Here is a 16,315-nt window from a genome sequence, read left to right as displayed (position 1 = left end):
GGGGCTGGAAACTGCTGCAGGGAAAGGGCCTGGGGGCGCTGGTGCCAGCGGCTGAACAGGAGCCAGCAGCGTGCCCAGGGGGGCAAGAAGGCCAAGGGCATCCTGGCTGGGATCAGCAGTGGGGTGGCAGCAGGAGCAGGGCAGGGATTGTCCCCTGTGCTGGGCCCTGGGGAGGCTGCAGCTCCAGGGCTGTGTCAGTGCTGGGCCCCTCACTCACTGCCACAGGGACACTGAGGGGCTGCAGCGTGGCCAGAGCCGGGCACTGAGCTGGGGAAGGGGCTGGAGCACAAGGGGCTGGGGAGGGGCTGAGGGAATGGGGGTGTTGAGCCTGGAGAAGAGGAGGCTGAGGGCAGCCAGCAGCACTCTCTGCAGCTCCCTGACAGGAGGCTGAGGGGAGCTGGGGGTCAGGCTCAGCTCCCCAGTAATGAATGACAGGACAAGGGGAATTGACCTCAAGCTGCCCCAGGGGAGGTTGAGGCTGGAGCTGAGGCAGAACTGTTTCCCTGAGAGGGGTGTCAGCCCTGTGCCAGGCTGCCCAGGGAGCTGGGGCAGTGCCCAGCCCTGGAGGGATCCCAAAGCCGTGGAGCTGAGGTGCTGAGGCCGTGGGGCAGTGCTGGGCTGGGCAGGGTGAGGGCAGGGCTGGGACTGCAGCAGCTTCAAGGGCTTTTCCAACCGTAGTGACCCTATGACTCCACAAGCGGCTGCAGCACAGCCGCAGCTCCGCTCGCCGCCTCCAGCTCCCCTACCGAGCGGCGAGAAAGCCGGGAACCCCTGCGCGACCTTTGCGCGGCTGCGTGCGCCATCCCGGCGCGGTGAGCGGCCCGCGGCCGGCCCTTGCTCCCCTCCGGCGGGCCTTGGTACGCTCCGCGGGGGCGGGGCGGCGAGGGCAGAGGCAGAGGCGGAGGCGCCGCCGCTGCCGCCGCCTCCTCCGACACGGGGCGCCGGTGGGAGCGGGGAGGTGCTGCTGGGGGGTGGGAGGGGGGGAGGGTGGCAGAAGATAAGCGGCGCGACCGGGCGGCGTTGGATGGAGGTTCCCGTCCGCCGGGTCTTCCGCCCCAGCTTGGAATGTCCTGGGGAGCCGCCGCCGACCGGGACCGAGACCGGGACCGGGGAGGGGGGCTCGGCGGCCGCCGCCGACGAGAGGTAAACGCGCCGGTTTCCCGCCGAGGCGCCGTTGTGAGGGGGCGCGCGGCGCGGGCGGGATCGCTGAGGGGCTGCGGGGCGGGGAGACGGGAGGGACATGGCCGCAGGTGGCCGTGGCTCGGCGGGAGCCTCCTGACAGCCCCTTCCCCCGGAGCCGGCTGCCGAGGGCGCTGGCGGCTGAGGCGGCTGAGCCCGCGGCCGGCACCTGAGGGGTCTCAGCCCGGCGCTGGGAGGGGAGCCTGTCCCCCTCCCCAACCCTCTGCCTTCTCTGCCCTGCCGAAGCCGAGGCAGGGCCGAAGGGGTTTATCGTGCCGCGTTTGAAGCCGAGGCTCAGGCGCAGGGTTTATTCAAACCATCTGACTTCATTTTATTTTGTTTGTTTTTTCCTTTCCTATTTTTCTTTTTGGTGTGTGTCTCCTGTGAGAGTGAGGGGGGAGAAAAGACTAAACCTGAGCCTGTTTAGAGGGAGCTTTGGTGAGTTTGGGGAGAAACCCCCCCACCTCTCCCCCTCCACATTCCTCAGGGCACGATTTCCCTGCTCTGGTATTGATTTACAGTCTTATTGCCCAGCGAAAGTCGCTGTGACGCTGCTGTATTTGTCATTAAAATGCTGTTCTCTCGGAAGGCGATGGGCTTGGGGTCACGCCTGGCCTCTTTAACCGTCTTAAAACTGATAATCTCGATGCTTGCTTTTAATCCGTAAGGTCACTTTCTCAGTGATTAGAGCGGGTGAAAGTCAGCCCCTAAAGCGAGTGGTGGGGTGCAATGCCCGAGGACTCCAGCCATAAAGCATCGTGACATCTTAACTCTTGATTTATTCTTTTGCATTAAGGTGCCTCCGTCCTTCAAGCTGTTGAATTTGAAATTACCTTTGCTTGCTTTGTCTGTCCCTTTGCCAGAAAAGGAAAGGGGGGGAGAAGAAAACCACCACCAAGTGTAATAATTATACAGTCACTGACTTTTAATGAAAGAACTTTCCAGTCGACTATTGCATGTCTTCAGCATTGGTGTTTTTAAAGCAGTAGAGAAGTGTTTCTCAGACGTGACACACAGTTTTCAACTGTTGGGCAGATGTTTATTTTGCCCCTGCCTCGTAACTTTGTTTTTTAAAGGGTTGGTGAATGGGTAAATGTGATGGCTTTACGTTGCTCTTTTTTTACTGCTTTCCCCAAGTGATTTGCTGCTTCTTACGTGCTAGGAGGTTCCTGAGAAAGAGTAGCCGAGCCCGTGGCTGTAAAACTGTCAGCTCTGAAGGGGTGTTTACTCAGGGAACTGTCTCTTTCACACATGCCCCAAAAAAGACAATTTAGGAGCCCAAACACCAGGCTTGTCACTCTGCAGCCGCTGCGGTGGCTGGGAGCGATGTAAACTTTGGTTCTCTGAGGTTTTGTCCTTTGTGGACTGGTGTTTCCTTTGAATGAGGCAGGTAGCCCTGCAAGCTGAGTGGCGTGGGGCCGGGTTGCTTTTTCTGCTCCTCTCTCTGGACTCTGGTGTTTTGACAGTTGCGATTTATGGGATGTACTGCCTGCCTGTAACTCCTTTAAGGGGAGAAAGTGCTTTTGTCGTCGTTGTTTCCCAGGGCAACGGCCCACTCCTCGGCTGGAGTAGCAGGGAACTGTCTCCCAGCGTGATTTCTTAATGCTTTGCTGTTAAACTTGAGGTTATGTGCCCTAATGACAACCACAAGCGTGCTCCTGTTGCTAAAATCGGTGGCAAGTGCCACTCGAGTGGTCTGAAGGTGTTGAAATCAAACCCTTTGTTTCTGAAAGGAGCCTGTCTTGCAGGGAGGGCTTGATGATGGAGCACTGCTCTGCTAGTAAAAGAAATAAATGGCTTTTTTTTTCCTGTCATCCCTCCTTTAAAACAAGAGGGAAGGCTCCAACTGTCTCTGTATAATCCACAGGCTGGCGAAGCAGCCCTAAAATCCATCAGTCTTGCTCGCAACTATTTGGTTACTTAAAGCAGGTAGCAATAACAAGATGGGATCTCTGCTTTATGAGGCAACTTCGTGTTAAAAGGTGATTTATTTATTTTCTTTTCCTTCTCTAAGGGTAGAAAGAAAGCTGGGGACATCTCTAGAGGTGAGGGATTAGGAATTCACCCAAGGATGAGGAGCTTTGTCACCTGGATTAATGTGATTTACACCCTAGAGCTGCCATGAGCACTTGTAAACAGCCATGCCTGTGTGGGCAAGGTGAAGTGCAGGCAGGCTGGTGGGCTGCTCCCACCCTGGCAAGCTCCAGTCCACCACAGATAGCAGCTCAGAGTGTGTGGGGTGTTTTTGTTATTTGGGTTATTTTTTCATCCTGTTGTGAGCAGTGGAGTTGTGGTGGGAGGCCAGGTCTACCTGGTATTCTTTACTGGCAGCGGGTGTTTGGGCCTAGGACTCCTGCCTGCTCCCTCTGCTGACCTGCTGGCCAGCCTGGCTGGGTTGTGCTGGTACTAAACTTGGTGTTTCATACCCCAAAATCGAGGAGTAAATGAAAAGAGAGGCCTGGCTGCTACAAATCCCACCACCTCTCTCTCATTATCTCAAGGTGCGTTGGAAGCCTGTAAACTGAGGCCGGTGCTTACTTTGGCTCGCTGGCGTGCCAGAGGAATAAGGCAGCTGTGCTCCAGCTTCAGGTGATGTCACTTGAGGATTTTAACTGTCAGAGCTTAAAAAAAATACACTGACTCGTTTAGAAACTGCTTCTGCAGATGTGGAAACAGCAAAGCACAGCAGCCGAATCGTCCTTCCTCATCTCATAAATCCTCCTCAACCGATCCCCACGCAGACCTGCTCTGCCTAATGAAGCCCTTGTAGCAAGGCCACTGAAATGAGCAGTGGCTCACACAAAATGACCCGAAAGCACATTTTGGTTTGGTCCTGTGACTACCCTCAGTGCCTGGGTGATGTGTTACCACCAGAAGCCCTGAGCCAGGCTGAGCCCTCGCCCACAAACGCACCAAGATCTGGTATTTCAGATAAGGTTTGGGATGGAATTGCTTTCATCACCTTGCTGCACGCAGCTGCATGCCTTTTGTTAGGCAACATCTAATTTGTATGAATTAATTGATACTGTAAACTTGACCTTTATATGTAGAGTCAGGGGTTGGGTGGTTTTTTTCCCCGTCTGCTGCTTTGCTGATGGCCCGTTGACGAGCGGCTCCCTTCAGTTGAGTCACGCTGCTCTTCCTACTGCCTGCAGTGGCTTTGCTTTCTCTTAGTTTTCCGGTTTTCCTCAACGTTTCAGTGAGCTGGGGAACTTCTGAGCTGATGCCTATCTGCATCTAGGGTGAGGCTCATGGAAAAGGCCCCTTCATGGAACTTATTTTTAATGGGAATTGGTAAAATTTCCTCTTTAAATGAGAGTTTTCAGCTCGTCTCGCAATGCTGATGCTTAAAGCTGGTGCCCCCAGGCCAAACTGTGTTCTCCATAAGCTTTGTGGGGTGGTTGTTTTTTGCTGTTTTGGTCTAGTTTCTTAGCAGGTGAGCTGGTGCCAGCTCTCCTCTCTCAGACTTACCTCCTTTGCTAGTGTTTGTTCTTGGCAAATTCAGATTAAAGCCCTTCTTTGCTGAATTACTTTAGCTAGTGAGAGGTCTCCAGACTAGTTTCCTCTCTATGTGTATGTGTCTGTATAGATATTAATTTTTTCTCTTTTAATTGAGTTTTCTTCAGTAATTCCCATGGCAGATGTCTCGGGACAACTTCTATGGCTGAGCCTGACGTCGTTTTACACTTCATTTCCCCAGCTCACTTCTCTACTGCAGACAACTCTCCAGTGACAGTTATCACTTTAGGGTAAACTGCTCAGCCCTACTGGGGACTGAGACTTGTGCATCCAAACCACCTGCCTTTTCCATTAAGCCCCTGCTTGCTCTTCCTATGCAAGAAATACCTCCTGTCTTTCAACAGGAGGGAAAATAATCACGCAAGGTGGGTTGTTTTCCCATTTCCCATACTTAGGAGATGTCTCAGAGCTCTTCTAGCCAGGTGAGACTCTATCTTTTTTTTCCCCCCTCTCTTTCTTTCCCCTTTTTTCTGGCTCCTTGGGCGCAGTTTCACGTTTCAGCTCTGTCAGAGGACTGGCTGCTACAGGAGGTGGCAGGTATGTTCCTGCCTCTTCCTCGCTGCGGGAATCCAGCAGCGCAGCAGCTGCAGGGGAGTGACTCCAGCTAACCCTTCAAAACAAAAACCCAACCAAACCCCAAAACCAAGGCAACCTGTCCCCAAACTTTCCACTGGATCTTGCCCCGCAGTTAACAGAGTCGCTAAATCTTCCACCCTGATGACTGGGGAGGCCTCTGGGGGGTGTGTGTGGGGGGAACAGCCCTTTTTGGCAGCAGCTAGCTTTTAAATTGGCTTAGCTGTCTCATAAAACCGCGCTGCAGCTGAGCCAAGAGCCACTTTGCCTTGGGGAGGAGGATCTTGCCGCCCCCCCTCCTCCCCCCATCCCCTCCATCTGCTACCCCCTGCTTTTTGCTAGAAATGCCTGATTAAACTGATTCAGCTCACTAAAATGACAGGGCTGGGGTGGGGGGGGGGGGAACAATAATCCCCTGAAATCCAGAGCGAGATAAACCAGCACGATTGGAATGTTTTCTTCCAGCTTGGCAGATGGGGGCAGCCCCAAAAGCAGCAGGAAGGGAGTGAAGGAGCAGGGGCAAAGGAAAGCTGAGTGTTCCAGGGAGAGAGACCATGTGTCTTGGCAGTGGCCAGCTTTTGGCTTAGCCGTAAGGTGAAACCGCACCCTCGGCCTCACCTGTCTGTCTGATTGTGCCTTTGATTTATGCCTTGGGTTTTGCTGGTGTAGGGGTTGGTTTTTTTGTTTCCCCCCTGCAGACTTCAACCATTGTATCTGATAATGAGCTGAGGGGTTGAGCTTTATTTGCTTAATTCAAAGACAAGTTTAATACTTCCTACCTTGCAGTTGCACAAAGGCTGTGCGTGCCTCCCAGACCTCGGTTTTTCCTGGAAAACACCGAAGAGGGGTAGACAAGGGGGGGAAAATAATGTTTGTGCCATGAGAAGCTCTCCTGCTGAAAAAGAAGAAAGGCATAGAGGCCAGACACCAGCAGTTTTTGGGGTGTTTTGGTGGTGTGTTGTCTGGGCAAAGAGGGCTGTGGGTTGTGTATCGTGCTGGTGAGACCCCTGCATTGTGAGCTGCCAGCGCTGGTTAGAGGGGAGCTGCAGGGATCATCTCTGCCTGCTCTTCATCTCAGATGAGGACAAGAGAGTTCCTGAATGCCTCTAAAATTGCTCTACATCATCTGCTGAAGCACAGAAGGACAAAGGGATGCTGGAGATCTCCTTCCTCCCAGAGAGCACTGTCATATTGTGTGCAGACATCTTGTGTCCCAGTGGCAGCCTGCTCTATCTGCAGATGCTCTTGCTCCTGCTCCTCACCAAACCATTTTTTTTCTGGTTAAAAGGCCTCATTCTAAAGAATCTTAAAAGAAATAAGGTGGAGTTTGTTTGGTTTATTTGTTTACCTGCCAGTTCAGGAGGTAACCTCTGAGTGATCGTGCCTCTCGTAAGGACAGTCCCGTCTGGGGAACTGCAGGGAGGAAAGAGGACAGTGAGACAAACTGAAGGTGATTCTTCTGCATTGAAATCCCCTCTCTGCCTTCACACTGATCCCAGCTAGGTCTTCCTGTGTAAAGTTCCTGTAATCAGGTGGTATATTTCTTTGGAGGAGCTTTAATTTCCTTTCCTTTCATTTTATATCTGTTTTTGCTGCTTGTTGGTGAAGAGATAACATATCCTCCCAAATAAGGCTGTGAGAAAAGCTGGCAATTTCCAGGAGGATCCACAGACAGTCAGTGCCTGACTTGTTGCCTTTATCTCTGAGATCAGGAGATTCCTTTGCAGTGATGAATTAATCCACTCTTGAGTGAATAATATAACTGAGAACAAGTAGGAGCCAGCGCTCCGAACAGATGATTTAAGATGTGTGTGTCTGTCCTCCCCACCTCCCCCTCTGAAAAGCTTCTTTCTTCACCATTTCATTCAACCTGCCTGCTGAAATCTCCCCACAACCTGTTGCAGATGCCAGCCCCTTCCTTGTACCAAAGGAAAGATGAGGATGGGGCTGCACCAAAGGTCTCTTGTCGTGGCTGGAAGGGAAGATAAGCCATGGCTCCGCTGAGCTGGGGAGGGAGGCTCAGGTTGGAGAGAGGGCAGTGACATCACCCGTCTGCTCTGGCCATGACATCACCCGTCTGCACGTACTCATTACCCTGGCTAGCAGTGCTGGCACCTGCCAGGGAGGTTGAGCTCAGCCTGCTTGGATCTCTCAGTGCCTCAACACAAGGCAGTGTGCTGTGCTTTTGGGGGGGGGGCAAAAAAGTTAGAGGGACTTGGAAGTTGAGGATGGGGGAATGAACTTGTTGAGGACAAAGAGTTGGCAACTGGTGGCTTTAGAAGTAGCAATATGATGTTTAGAAGATGTTTTTTCTCAGTTGTGCCAGAGTGGGTCTGGTGGCCCACCTGGCTGACTCCTCATCTGCAGCTCTGCACTTCTTGACGTGCTCAGAGTCTCTCTGGAGCTGTACACTGAAGCCCGTCTCCCGCTGACACGTGGGCAGTCCTTGTTATCTCCCAGCCAGGAGGATTCAAGGCTGGGAAAGGGAGTTGTGCAACTTTGGCAATGGAATTCACATAGCTAAATTCATTATCATGCCTGTGAATGTCCTGGAATATTTCTTTGGCAGCTCATAAGCTGTGTCTGGTCACTTTAACGTCTTCGAACACATACAGGATAGGTGACACTGCTGATGAGCTCAAAGAGGCTGCCAAGATGCAATGGTTGTAGGTGTCTGCGAGGGTCTTCTCTCTTCTCAAGACCCTCAAGTCTGTTGCAGCGTTCCTGGGAAAAGCCCTGATAGCTCAAGGTCAAGTTGTCAAAGCTCCACGGCTTCGGCTTTGCTTGTTTCATGAGAGCTGGTGTCTCGCATTGATCTGATTTCCCCGTCAGGCGTGGGATCGGCGGTGCTAGTGACAGCTTTCACCTGCATTCTGTGTGGTGCGGAGCAATGAGAAGAGCTTTACACCAGGGGAAAGGGTTCTGCTGAGGCTGGCTTGATGTAATTTCTGGTAGCTGCAAAGGTTTGCCGTGTAATGTTCCAACTCCATGTAGATTAAATGTATTGTGGAGTCAAACTAAACAATAGCGTGTGGTTTTCCTTTGTTTCCCCCCCCTCCTTCCCCACAAAAAGAGCTCACAACAGATCCCAAACGGACACCCAAGTGTAGGCTCGCATTTTCATGCAGCTTGCTGAGGGCTGTTTCTTCTGAGGAGCTGTTTCATGTTCCCAATAGCTTCAGGAAAGCTCTTTGTTTCTTTCCCCCTTTCAGAAGGTGCGTTGTTGTGCTCGGATACTCGTTGCCTAAATCCTTTGCAGTGACAGCGTATCGCAGCTTGATGGAGGTTTGAGTCTCCTCTAATAAAACGTGAAGTGAAGGAGGAAAACCCTGAGGGCTTTTTGGAACAGAAGATGTTTTCTGTTCCTGCCACTAATCTTTGTTGTGGAATGAAGTAGGAATGTATATTTTAAGTCTTTGTCAGGGTGTAGAAGGAAGCTGGCAACGGATGTCATCAAAAATGTTGTTATCAAAACTCCGGGAGTATGTTGAAATGTCAAGCTTAATGACACTGTTTTAAACGCAGCTCTTCAGATAGAGGCATGTTTTGGGTGCAGATCACCCTTTCAAATCTCTGTGCGAGCCGGGATCGACCAGAGAGGAGCCTCGGACCAGATGTCAGGCGGTGGGTCTTGCACTTGTGTGGCTTGAGTCTCTTCAGCTCTGAGCCTTCATGGGAACAGATCTCAAGTGAGTCGGGTGGCAGCATTGATATGAGGTGTGGTTTTCTAGACTGAGGGGCTTTTGAGCTGAGAGTTAAGATTGGATTTGCTGTTGCTCGTGTGTAACCAACACAGATAGGAAGCATGTAGGCTCAAAGTTTGGAACAATCCTTAACTGGTTACAACAAAAAAACCAAGGAAGCAACACCAGTAGCAAAGCCCCTCATCTGCCTAGCTGGCACAACAGGAGATTGACCATTTCCAGCTTTGCTCTCGTAAGCTGGACTAAAGGAACCAACCAGTAACCCTCCCCCTTCCAACCTCCCTTCCTCGAGCAGCGAGGCTGCAGGTTGAGGATGTAGAAGAAGCTCAAGTCCTTCTCTGGGCCAAAGGTGTGAAGCTGTTTATTTTCACTCTGGCAGTGTATATTGCAGGAGGCAGATGCTAGCCTGCTCCAGCGAAGCCTTCGCTACTTATCTGAGCTCTGGCAAGCGTCTGAGTGTTGTCCATTCTAATCCCTCGATATTAAAAAGTCCAGGCACCTTTCTCTGGCTGAGCCCGAGAGCGCTTTAAAGAAAACACACGAAAGAGAAGCCAACAAAAAGAGAAACATTTGCTTTCTTTGCCAAGTTGAAACGAAGACTAATGCCGTGGCGCTGCTTAAGCTTGTTTTCCTTGCTGTGTGATGGATGCTCAGGCGGGATGGAGTCGATCTCGCTTATCTTTGCAGCGCCTGTGTGTGTTGCTGAGCTCGGCATCCAAGTCTCCCCGGGGAGCTGATGTGCTCCGAAGGGTCTCGAACCTTCTCGTGCCGTGAAGCCACGGTGGCCGTGGCCCCCTGCCTTTGGGAAAGTGTCTCGTGGAATCTGCAGTGCTGTTCAGCCAAGCGGGATGTGTCTGTGCGAGTGGAAAACGGGGCGCAGCCGGGTGAACCCCGGTACCCGTGATGAAACTGAACTGTTTCCTATCAGTCGCTTGTGTTTGAACTGGTTCTGCTGGTAACAGCTGCCCTTGCCCTGGTCTGCAGGAGGAGGCTGAGGGCTCTGACTCATGAACTGCCACTCTCTGATGTTGCTGCTCCGGGCTGGGGTCCTTGCCTCGAGCAGGGGTCAGCTGACAGCTTGGTGTCAACTCTGATCTGGGCTGTGGCCGGCGAAGCAGCAGAGCTGGAGGAGCCGAGTGCTCGGGCTGCAGTTCTGTGATGGTCGCTGCCTCCTTCCCCTGGATGGATGCTCTCCTTGGGCCTCGCTGGCACGTGGAAGGAGGTGGGAAGCTGTGGCCGGTGCTTGGTTGCGCAACACCACAGAGCAAATCCAACCTAAAGCTCCCGAGAGCCAAGTCAGTTTGTTATAGCCAACCTGTCCTGACCAACATGACTTCCTCATCTTTTTTTCTGCCTAGTTGTTGCATTGAGACAGCTTTTACCTGGGCCTGAGGCTAGTAGGATTGTTTTGCTGGAGGAATACCTCCAGTTGTGTCAGGGTTCCTTCTGTCTAGGTTAAGAAGCGCAGAGGTGGGTTTTCGCCTAAGAGTCTGGACTCAGTTTTGAAACCAAGTTTGTTCTGTGGAGCATGGGGGAAGGGAGGGGAGCAGTAAAACCAAATTACCCCCTGAGCTTGCTGTAGCACTGGAGGATGTATTTGTTTGAAGGCTTGTTTTAATCGAGGGAAGAAAGGATGGGCTCTTTCCTGCTCTGTCCCTCAGCTGTTAGCCACGTTGCTTTTGAGTGAGCGTTGTTCTCCTGCCTGTCTACACTGGAGACTGGGTTCTGTGGCAGTGTGTGTTGGCATTGTGTGTGTCAAAGGAGGGGAAGCAGCAATTTCAAGTGGAGGACAGCACTTGTGTTGAGGAAACTGAGTCCAAATGGATCAGTTGCTCCATTTGGTGAGTTATTCCAGCAGTCCACAGGCACGCTGAATGCTGAAGGGTGGTTAACAACCACACTGTAACACACAGGCTTAGCTCTCCAGTTCCAGAGCACCTCCCATATCCTGCAGCCATGAGTTCACAGGCTCCTAATTGCTGATGATGTAAGACAGCAGTAGATGGGGTTGCTATAAATTCTGGCTGCAGGTGTGGATTTAATAGCTGTGCTTCCCTTTGAGGGATCGTGGATAGCATGGATCCCTGCAAGTTACAACAGACCGAGTTGGACTCAGGGTAAGACAGCGAAACGAACCCTTTTGCCTGTGTCTTTTGGAGCTGTTGCTTGCTGGAGGCTACCGATGGACATGGTGTTGGTGTTCACCTGGGGTCGCCTCGGGAATGAGCTCGCTGTCCTCTAACAGAGCTCAGCCACAGTTGCTCTTCTTTTCATGAACCTTCTCTCACGTCAAAGCCTGCCAGGCATGCAGGCGCTGCGGGAAGCCGACCTTTAGGCAGCGTGCATGGACACAAGCTCCTTTGTCTGAGAGTCTGACAGGTTTGTCTGATGACCAGAGCAAGCCTGTGGTTCTAGGCAGATCGAGCTCGATTCCGGTCGTAGGGACTGGAGAGAGATTGTAAATACGGCTGATTGTCCTTGCTGTGCGAAACGGAGACTTTTTGGAGGGTGAAAGCCACAGCCTGAGGCAGCCCTGCAGCTTGCTGAGGCAGATGGGTGTGTGTCTCAGATCAGCAGGCTGGTGAGTCCCCCTGCTCGCTTTGAGAATCAGGCAAGTGACACTTGGAGCTGGGTTCTGCGTATTTCTTAACTTTTGCAGTTCAGAGTTTATTAAAGGTGCCAGGGTGGTGCTTTGCGAGTTGATCTGAGGCTCGTGCAAAGTTCCCCTGTGTGGATGTCCCTTCCTAGCTCCTGCTTTGGGCCAGTGCTCCAAAGACTGTGACGTTGAGCTGAAACTTCTCCCTCATCCAGGTGAAAACCAAACCTCGTTTTCCTCTGCCTGAGGTGGCAGCTGGATCTGCCAGCGGATCTGACTCACTCGCTGGCCACACGATTGTTGGTGCAGATAGCAGAATGCCAGGTCCTGAAGGAAAGTGTTACTGTCCTTCTCAGTTGCAGCCTGGCTTTAAATTGGCTTAAACTGGTTCAACTGGGGCTGTTTAGTCTGGATAAGAGGAGACTGGGGGGAGATCTCATGAATATGTACAGATACCCAAAAGGTGGATGTCAGGAGGTTGGGGCAGCACTTTTTCGTTTGCTCTATCCCCTGCCAGGACAAGGAGTGATGGGATGAATCTGGAACACAAAGAGTTCCATTGAAACATAAGAGTAAACTATTTCCCTGTTGAGGTGAGGGAGCCCTGGCCCAGGCTGCCCAGGGAGAGTGTGGAGGCCTCAGGAGGTCCTCAAGACCCACCTGGACATGTTCCTGTGTGACCTGATCTAGGTGGGAGCTGCTTTGGCAGGGGGTTGGGCTGGATGAGCTCTAAAGGTCTCTTCCAGCCCCCACCATGCTGGGATTCTGTGATTAAAAAGAAAAAGTAACTTGGTTGGAAGAGTAAAACTTGCTGCCTCACCAGCCCTTTGGGAAGCAGTGGGGAGGGGGATGTTTGCAGGAGGATCCTTCAAGACACGGTTGAAGCTGAGCAGAGCTGTCGTGGGTGATTGTAAGGTGGTGCAACAGAACTGGTTCAGATGTTGAGCTCGATATGGGGCAGGAAGTGGGGAATAAGGGAAAGCAGTGCCTAGCCAGGAGAGGAGGAGAGGGGCAAGGTCTTGGGAAGCCTGGAAGAGCAAAGGCTGAGTCTTTTGCATGCATTTAGTCTGCAGTTAACTCTGACAGAACTGTTGGGCTAATGATACCTTTAGATCCCTTAGGGGTCTAAAAGCCCTCATTTAGCTATTTAAGCATAATTGCAGCCCAGCAGAACTATGTATTAGGCTGATGCTCTGTTCTTTCACTTCCCCTGAGGCTAGAAGAGTCAGAAACCATACCCACCTCATTAGTGTGGCAGCAGGAGGACTGTGGCAGCTTTTTTTCCTTTCCCCCTCTGCCATTAATAATAAAGTTACCCTAATTGTTATGCCTGATTGTGGGGAAGAAAGTGTGGCTTCTGTGATGGGCTTTTTTCGTTGCCTGGTCTGACTGACGCTGATCCAGCAAGATGGAGATGCCGCATCTCCCCTGGCTGAGTGTGTGTCCACAGCGGGGTAGCGACTGGGGAGTGTTTTCAGAGGCACAGTACACAAACTGTTAAACTTTCCTTCCCTCTGCTCACAGATTCATTTCTTCAGTCAATGCCAAAGCATGCGTTCTTCTATCAAGACCATATGTACGCCAGGACCCGGGGTTTTAAAAGTCAAGGTGTTTTTGAAATATTGGAGTGCAAATTAAGGGCCTGAGTAATCTTAACTGTCTTCTTAAAGAGGGGAAAAACAAACCCCAACCCTTCTCTATCAGCCTCACATATAACTCAAAGGATTAATGGAAAGCTAAACTTTGATCCCAGTCCAACAGCTGATACCAACCATGAGACTTTCCAGGCCTGAAAGCAAAATAGAAAAATCATCTGCTTCTCCATCTTCGAGGCAGGCCAAGGATTCAGTCATGTTTTTAGGCTAATACTTCTCTCTTGTTTTGCTTTCCCTCCCCACAGTTGCTTAACATCATCTCGTCACCTTTGTGGTTATGGAACCTAACCTGTAATGGAATTTAACTGATGGTTTTTTAGGGTGTTTTGTAGCTTTGGAAAACGACACATCTGCCTTTATTGTGCAGGATTTAAGGTCCCCGGTGTGGGAACTCCGTCTTGTTTGCTCCGTGCTCTTTGCTTTTCCTGATGTCTTCCCCCCCTGAGCAAACATTCACTCTATGTTTTGACAAAAGCAATGTGTCGTTACAAACCTCTGTGCAAATGATAAGGGATTTGGAGATACTTTAACCCTTCCCCCCTCTTCCAAATTGCTCTCAAGATTTGTCACTGACCCGCAGTAGGGATTGAAATCACCGAGTGAGCGTGAAGCTCCAGGCAAGGCTGCTCAAAAATGCACATTGCCTAAAAAACAGGGGTAAAAATACCATTTGAATCATGAAGTAGGAATATTTATAGGGAAGGCTTGGGTGGGTTTGGCTCAGCAGTGATGGATTTGGATGCCAGAAAATTTGGGGGAGTTAATGAAAGCGAAGGTTGCGCAACTGTGATTCCTCCCCTTTAAGCTGTTAAGGGTAAGGATCTAGAGAGCACACTTCCATTTGTTTAAAAGGTAGGAAATAAACATGGACAGGACACCAAAGAATGCTTTTTCTTGTCTTCTTTAAAATGCCTTTCCATTGGGTTTGTTTCTGTAGATGGCTTTGAGTAGCTTTCGTGGCGTTTAGACCTGTTGATATCTTTCACGCTTGGTTTTATAGGGTCTGTCAGCAAACTGGGGTGGGGTTTCTGGTGGGGTTTTTTGGGGAGGGATTTCCCTTTCAGATTTCTTTTTAGGCCAGAGAAAATCCCAGGCATGCAGGACTGCCAGGCAGGGTTTGGTTTGTTTTCTAAAAGCAGCCCCAAAATGTCATGCAAGTTATAAAATGATGTACTTCAGCTCATGCAGTTCTAGAATCGTTTTGGCTGGAGGAGCCCTTTCAGCCCATGGGGTGCAGCCTCTGTTGCAGCCCCATCACCCACCAGCCCATTGCCCTCAGTGCAGCACCCACCCGGCTCTGAAACCCCTCCAGGGATGGTGACTCCAGCAGCTCCCTGGGCAGCCCCTTCCAATGCCTGACAGCCCTGGCAGCACAGAAACTCCTCCTCACACCCAGCCTGAACCTGCCTAAATAGGGAATTTAAAGACCCACCTCCCCCCCACCCGATGTAAATGCCTGGCTCCTTATCTCCTTTGCTGGGCTTCCTGTGATTTACTAAGGCACAAACTGCAGTTTCAGTGCTGGAGGTGGGGAAGGAGAGTCAAACGGGAGCCCTGGAATGATGATTTTGTTCTGTACACAAGCTGGGGCTCCAGCAGGCCTTTTCTCGGCGCCCCAGCCCTCTCTTGGGCGCGTAATTAGGAGCACATTGATTCTTATTGCAGCTGGCAGCTGCTCGCTATTGCCTTTTTCAGCTTCTGACCCCCGCGGTCCCGCTGACCTTTCCTGGGGTTAGGCGTAGGCCCTTTTCATTGTGAGGGGCTAGAAGTGGCTCATGTGGAGTTGATTATTTCCTTGCTTGTCTGGCCTTTTCGGTGCCATAACTCCAAGTCACTTCCATTTTCTTCCCCTGCTTTGGGCTGACCACGGTGAAAGGAAATGCTTTTGCTGGCGACAGGATCAGTTTGCACGCTTGACTGACTCGATTGAGACCCTGAAAAGGGGGGAGGGGGAGGGTAATGAACACTGTAGGTGCTGCATTTGCTTTTTAAAGGTTGATGTTAATGATTGAGTGGTCATTAAGCATTCATAAAAACAAGGCTTCGGCAGGCTCGGTTGCCTTTGGGCTGTCTCGGGCTCCTGTGTTTGTGTTACAAACCCTTCCTCCACACCCTTGTACACGCGAGTGATGCCGTGTGTGGGCCAACACACCCGTGTCAGTTGCTTGGGACAACTCAAAGCTTCCTAACCCCCCCCACCCCCAAGCCCAGCTCCCCCAGAAACGCAAGCCCAAAGCTCGGTGGTGAGCAGAGGGGGTGAGTAAGGCCGCCAGGCAGGCTGCCGGTCGCTGCTGCCCCGCTCCTCCCCAGCACCAGGGAGAATGAAGTATCTGTGCCAGCTGCTCCGCTCATTTTGGCAGACCCCAGGAGGACAGCATGAAGACAGTCGGTGATCAAAGGCTTTGGAGATCACTGAGGAGCCGAGCTGCAGGAATGTCTGATTGCTTTCTCTTGGAATGCCACAGACTTCAATACCTTTTTTTTTTCTTTAAGGTGTCTTGGTGTGAGATTTAATGATCTAACTCAGCTTAGTCACACCAAAGACACAGTGTTGCGGTTAATTCTGGGAGTTTCTTGCTCTAAAGTCTGAAAGTCTGCATTGTGGGGGTTTTTTGGTGATTGTACTGATGGAGGCAATCTCGGGGAGCAATTTTTCTTTGTCGTTCTCTAAGGAATGCCCAAGGGGAAAAACCCCAACTTGCTGTGCTTTAGGTGTTAGATCTAATAGTATTATCGAGTGGGATTGGATTAATTGATTTTGAGTTGCTGCTGTTGAGGAAAAATAGGAGCTCTTTGGTGTCCCAGTCTGTTTTACTCCCAAGTGGACTCTGTTGTCACAGCTGCAGCTGGTGGATGGTGCTCTCTGTCACTTTTTCCTTGGGCTTCTTAGAGAAGGCTGCCAGCTCCTGGGGGTAGAGTGGGCAACCTGAATGACTCCCTCTGTTCCCCCAAAGTGCTGTTTCCTTCCTCCCCCTTCCCCCAGCGTTTATAGGACCCAGGGCATTTGGCTAGCAAAGAAACCCTTTCCTCTTAGAGCTTCAGCAAGCTGGGTCAGTTTGCCGAAGGTCAGATGAGTTTTGGAAGGAACT

At 51.4% G+C, this 16,315-nt stretch overlaps 1 protein-coding gene across 2 annotated transcripts in view; it reads left to right on the top strand.

Annotated features, from left to right (window-relative positions):
• The first annotated feature begins 1,003 nt into the window (after window positions 1-1,003).
• CDON (cell adhesion associated, oncogene regulated) overlaps window positions 1,004-16,315 on the top strand; it is a 64,591-nt gene continuing 49,279 nt past the window's right edge. For both annotated transcript variants that reach the window (XM_062013953.1, XM_062013952.1), the window contains exon 1: window positions 1,004-1,143. The gene's annotated coding sequence lies outside the window, so the exon portion shown is untranslated. The remainder of the gene's footprint in view (window positions 1,144-16,315) is intronic.

This window comes from Colius striatus, chromosome 23 (genome assembly GCF_028858725.1).
Source record: "Colius striatus isolate bColStr4 chromosome 23, bColStr4.1.hap1, whole genome shotgun sequence".
NCBI lineage: Eukaryota > Metazoa > Chordata > Aves > Coliiformes > Coliidae > Colius > Colius striatus.
Note: the sequence above shows the minus strand (reverse complement) of the source record. Positions and strands in the feature narration are given on the sequence as shown.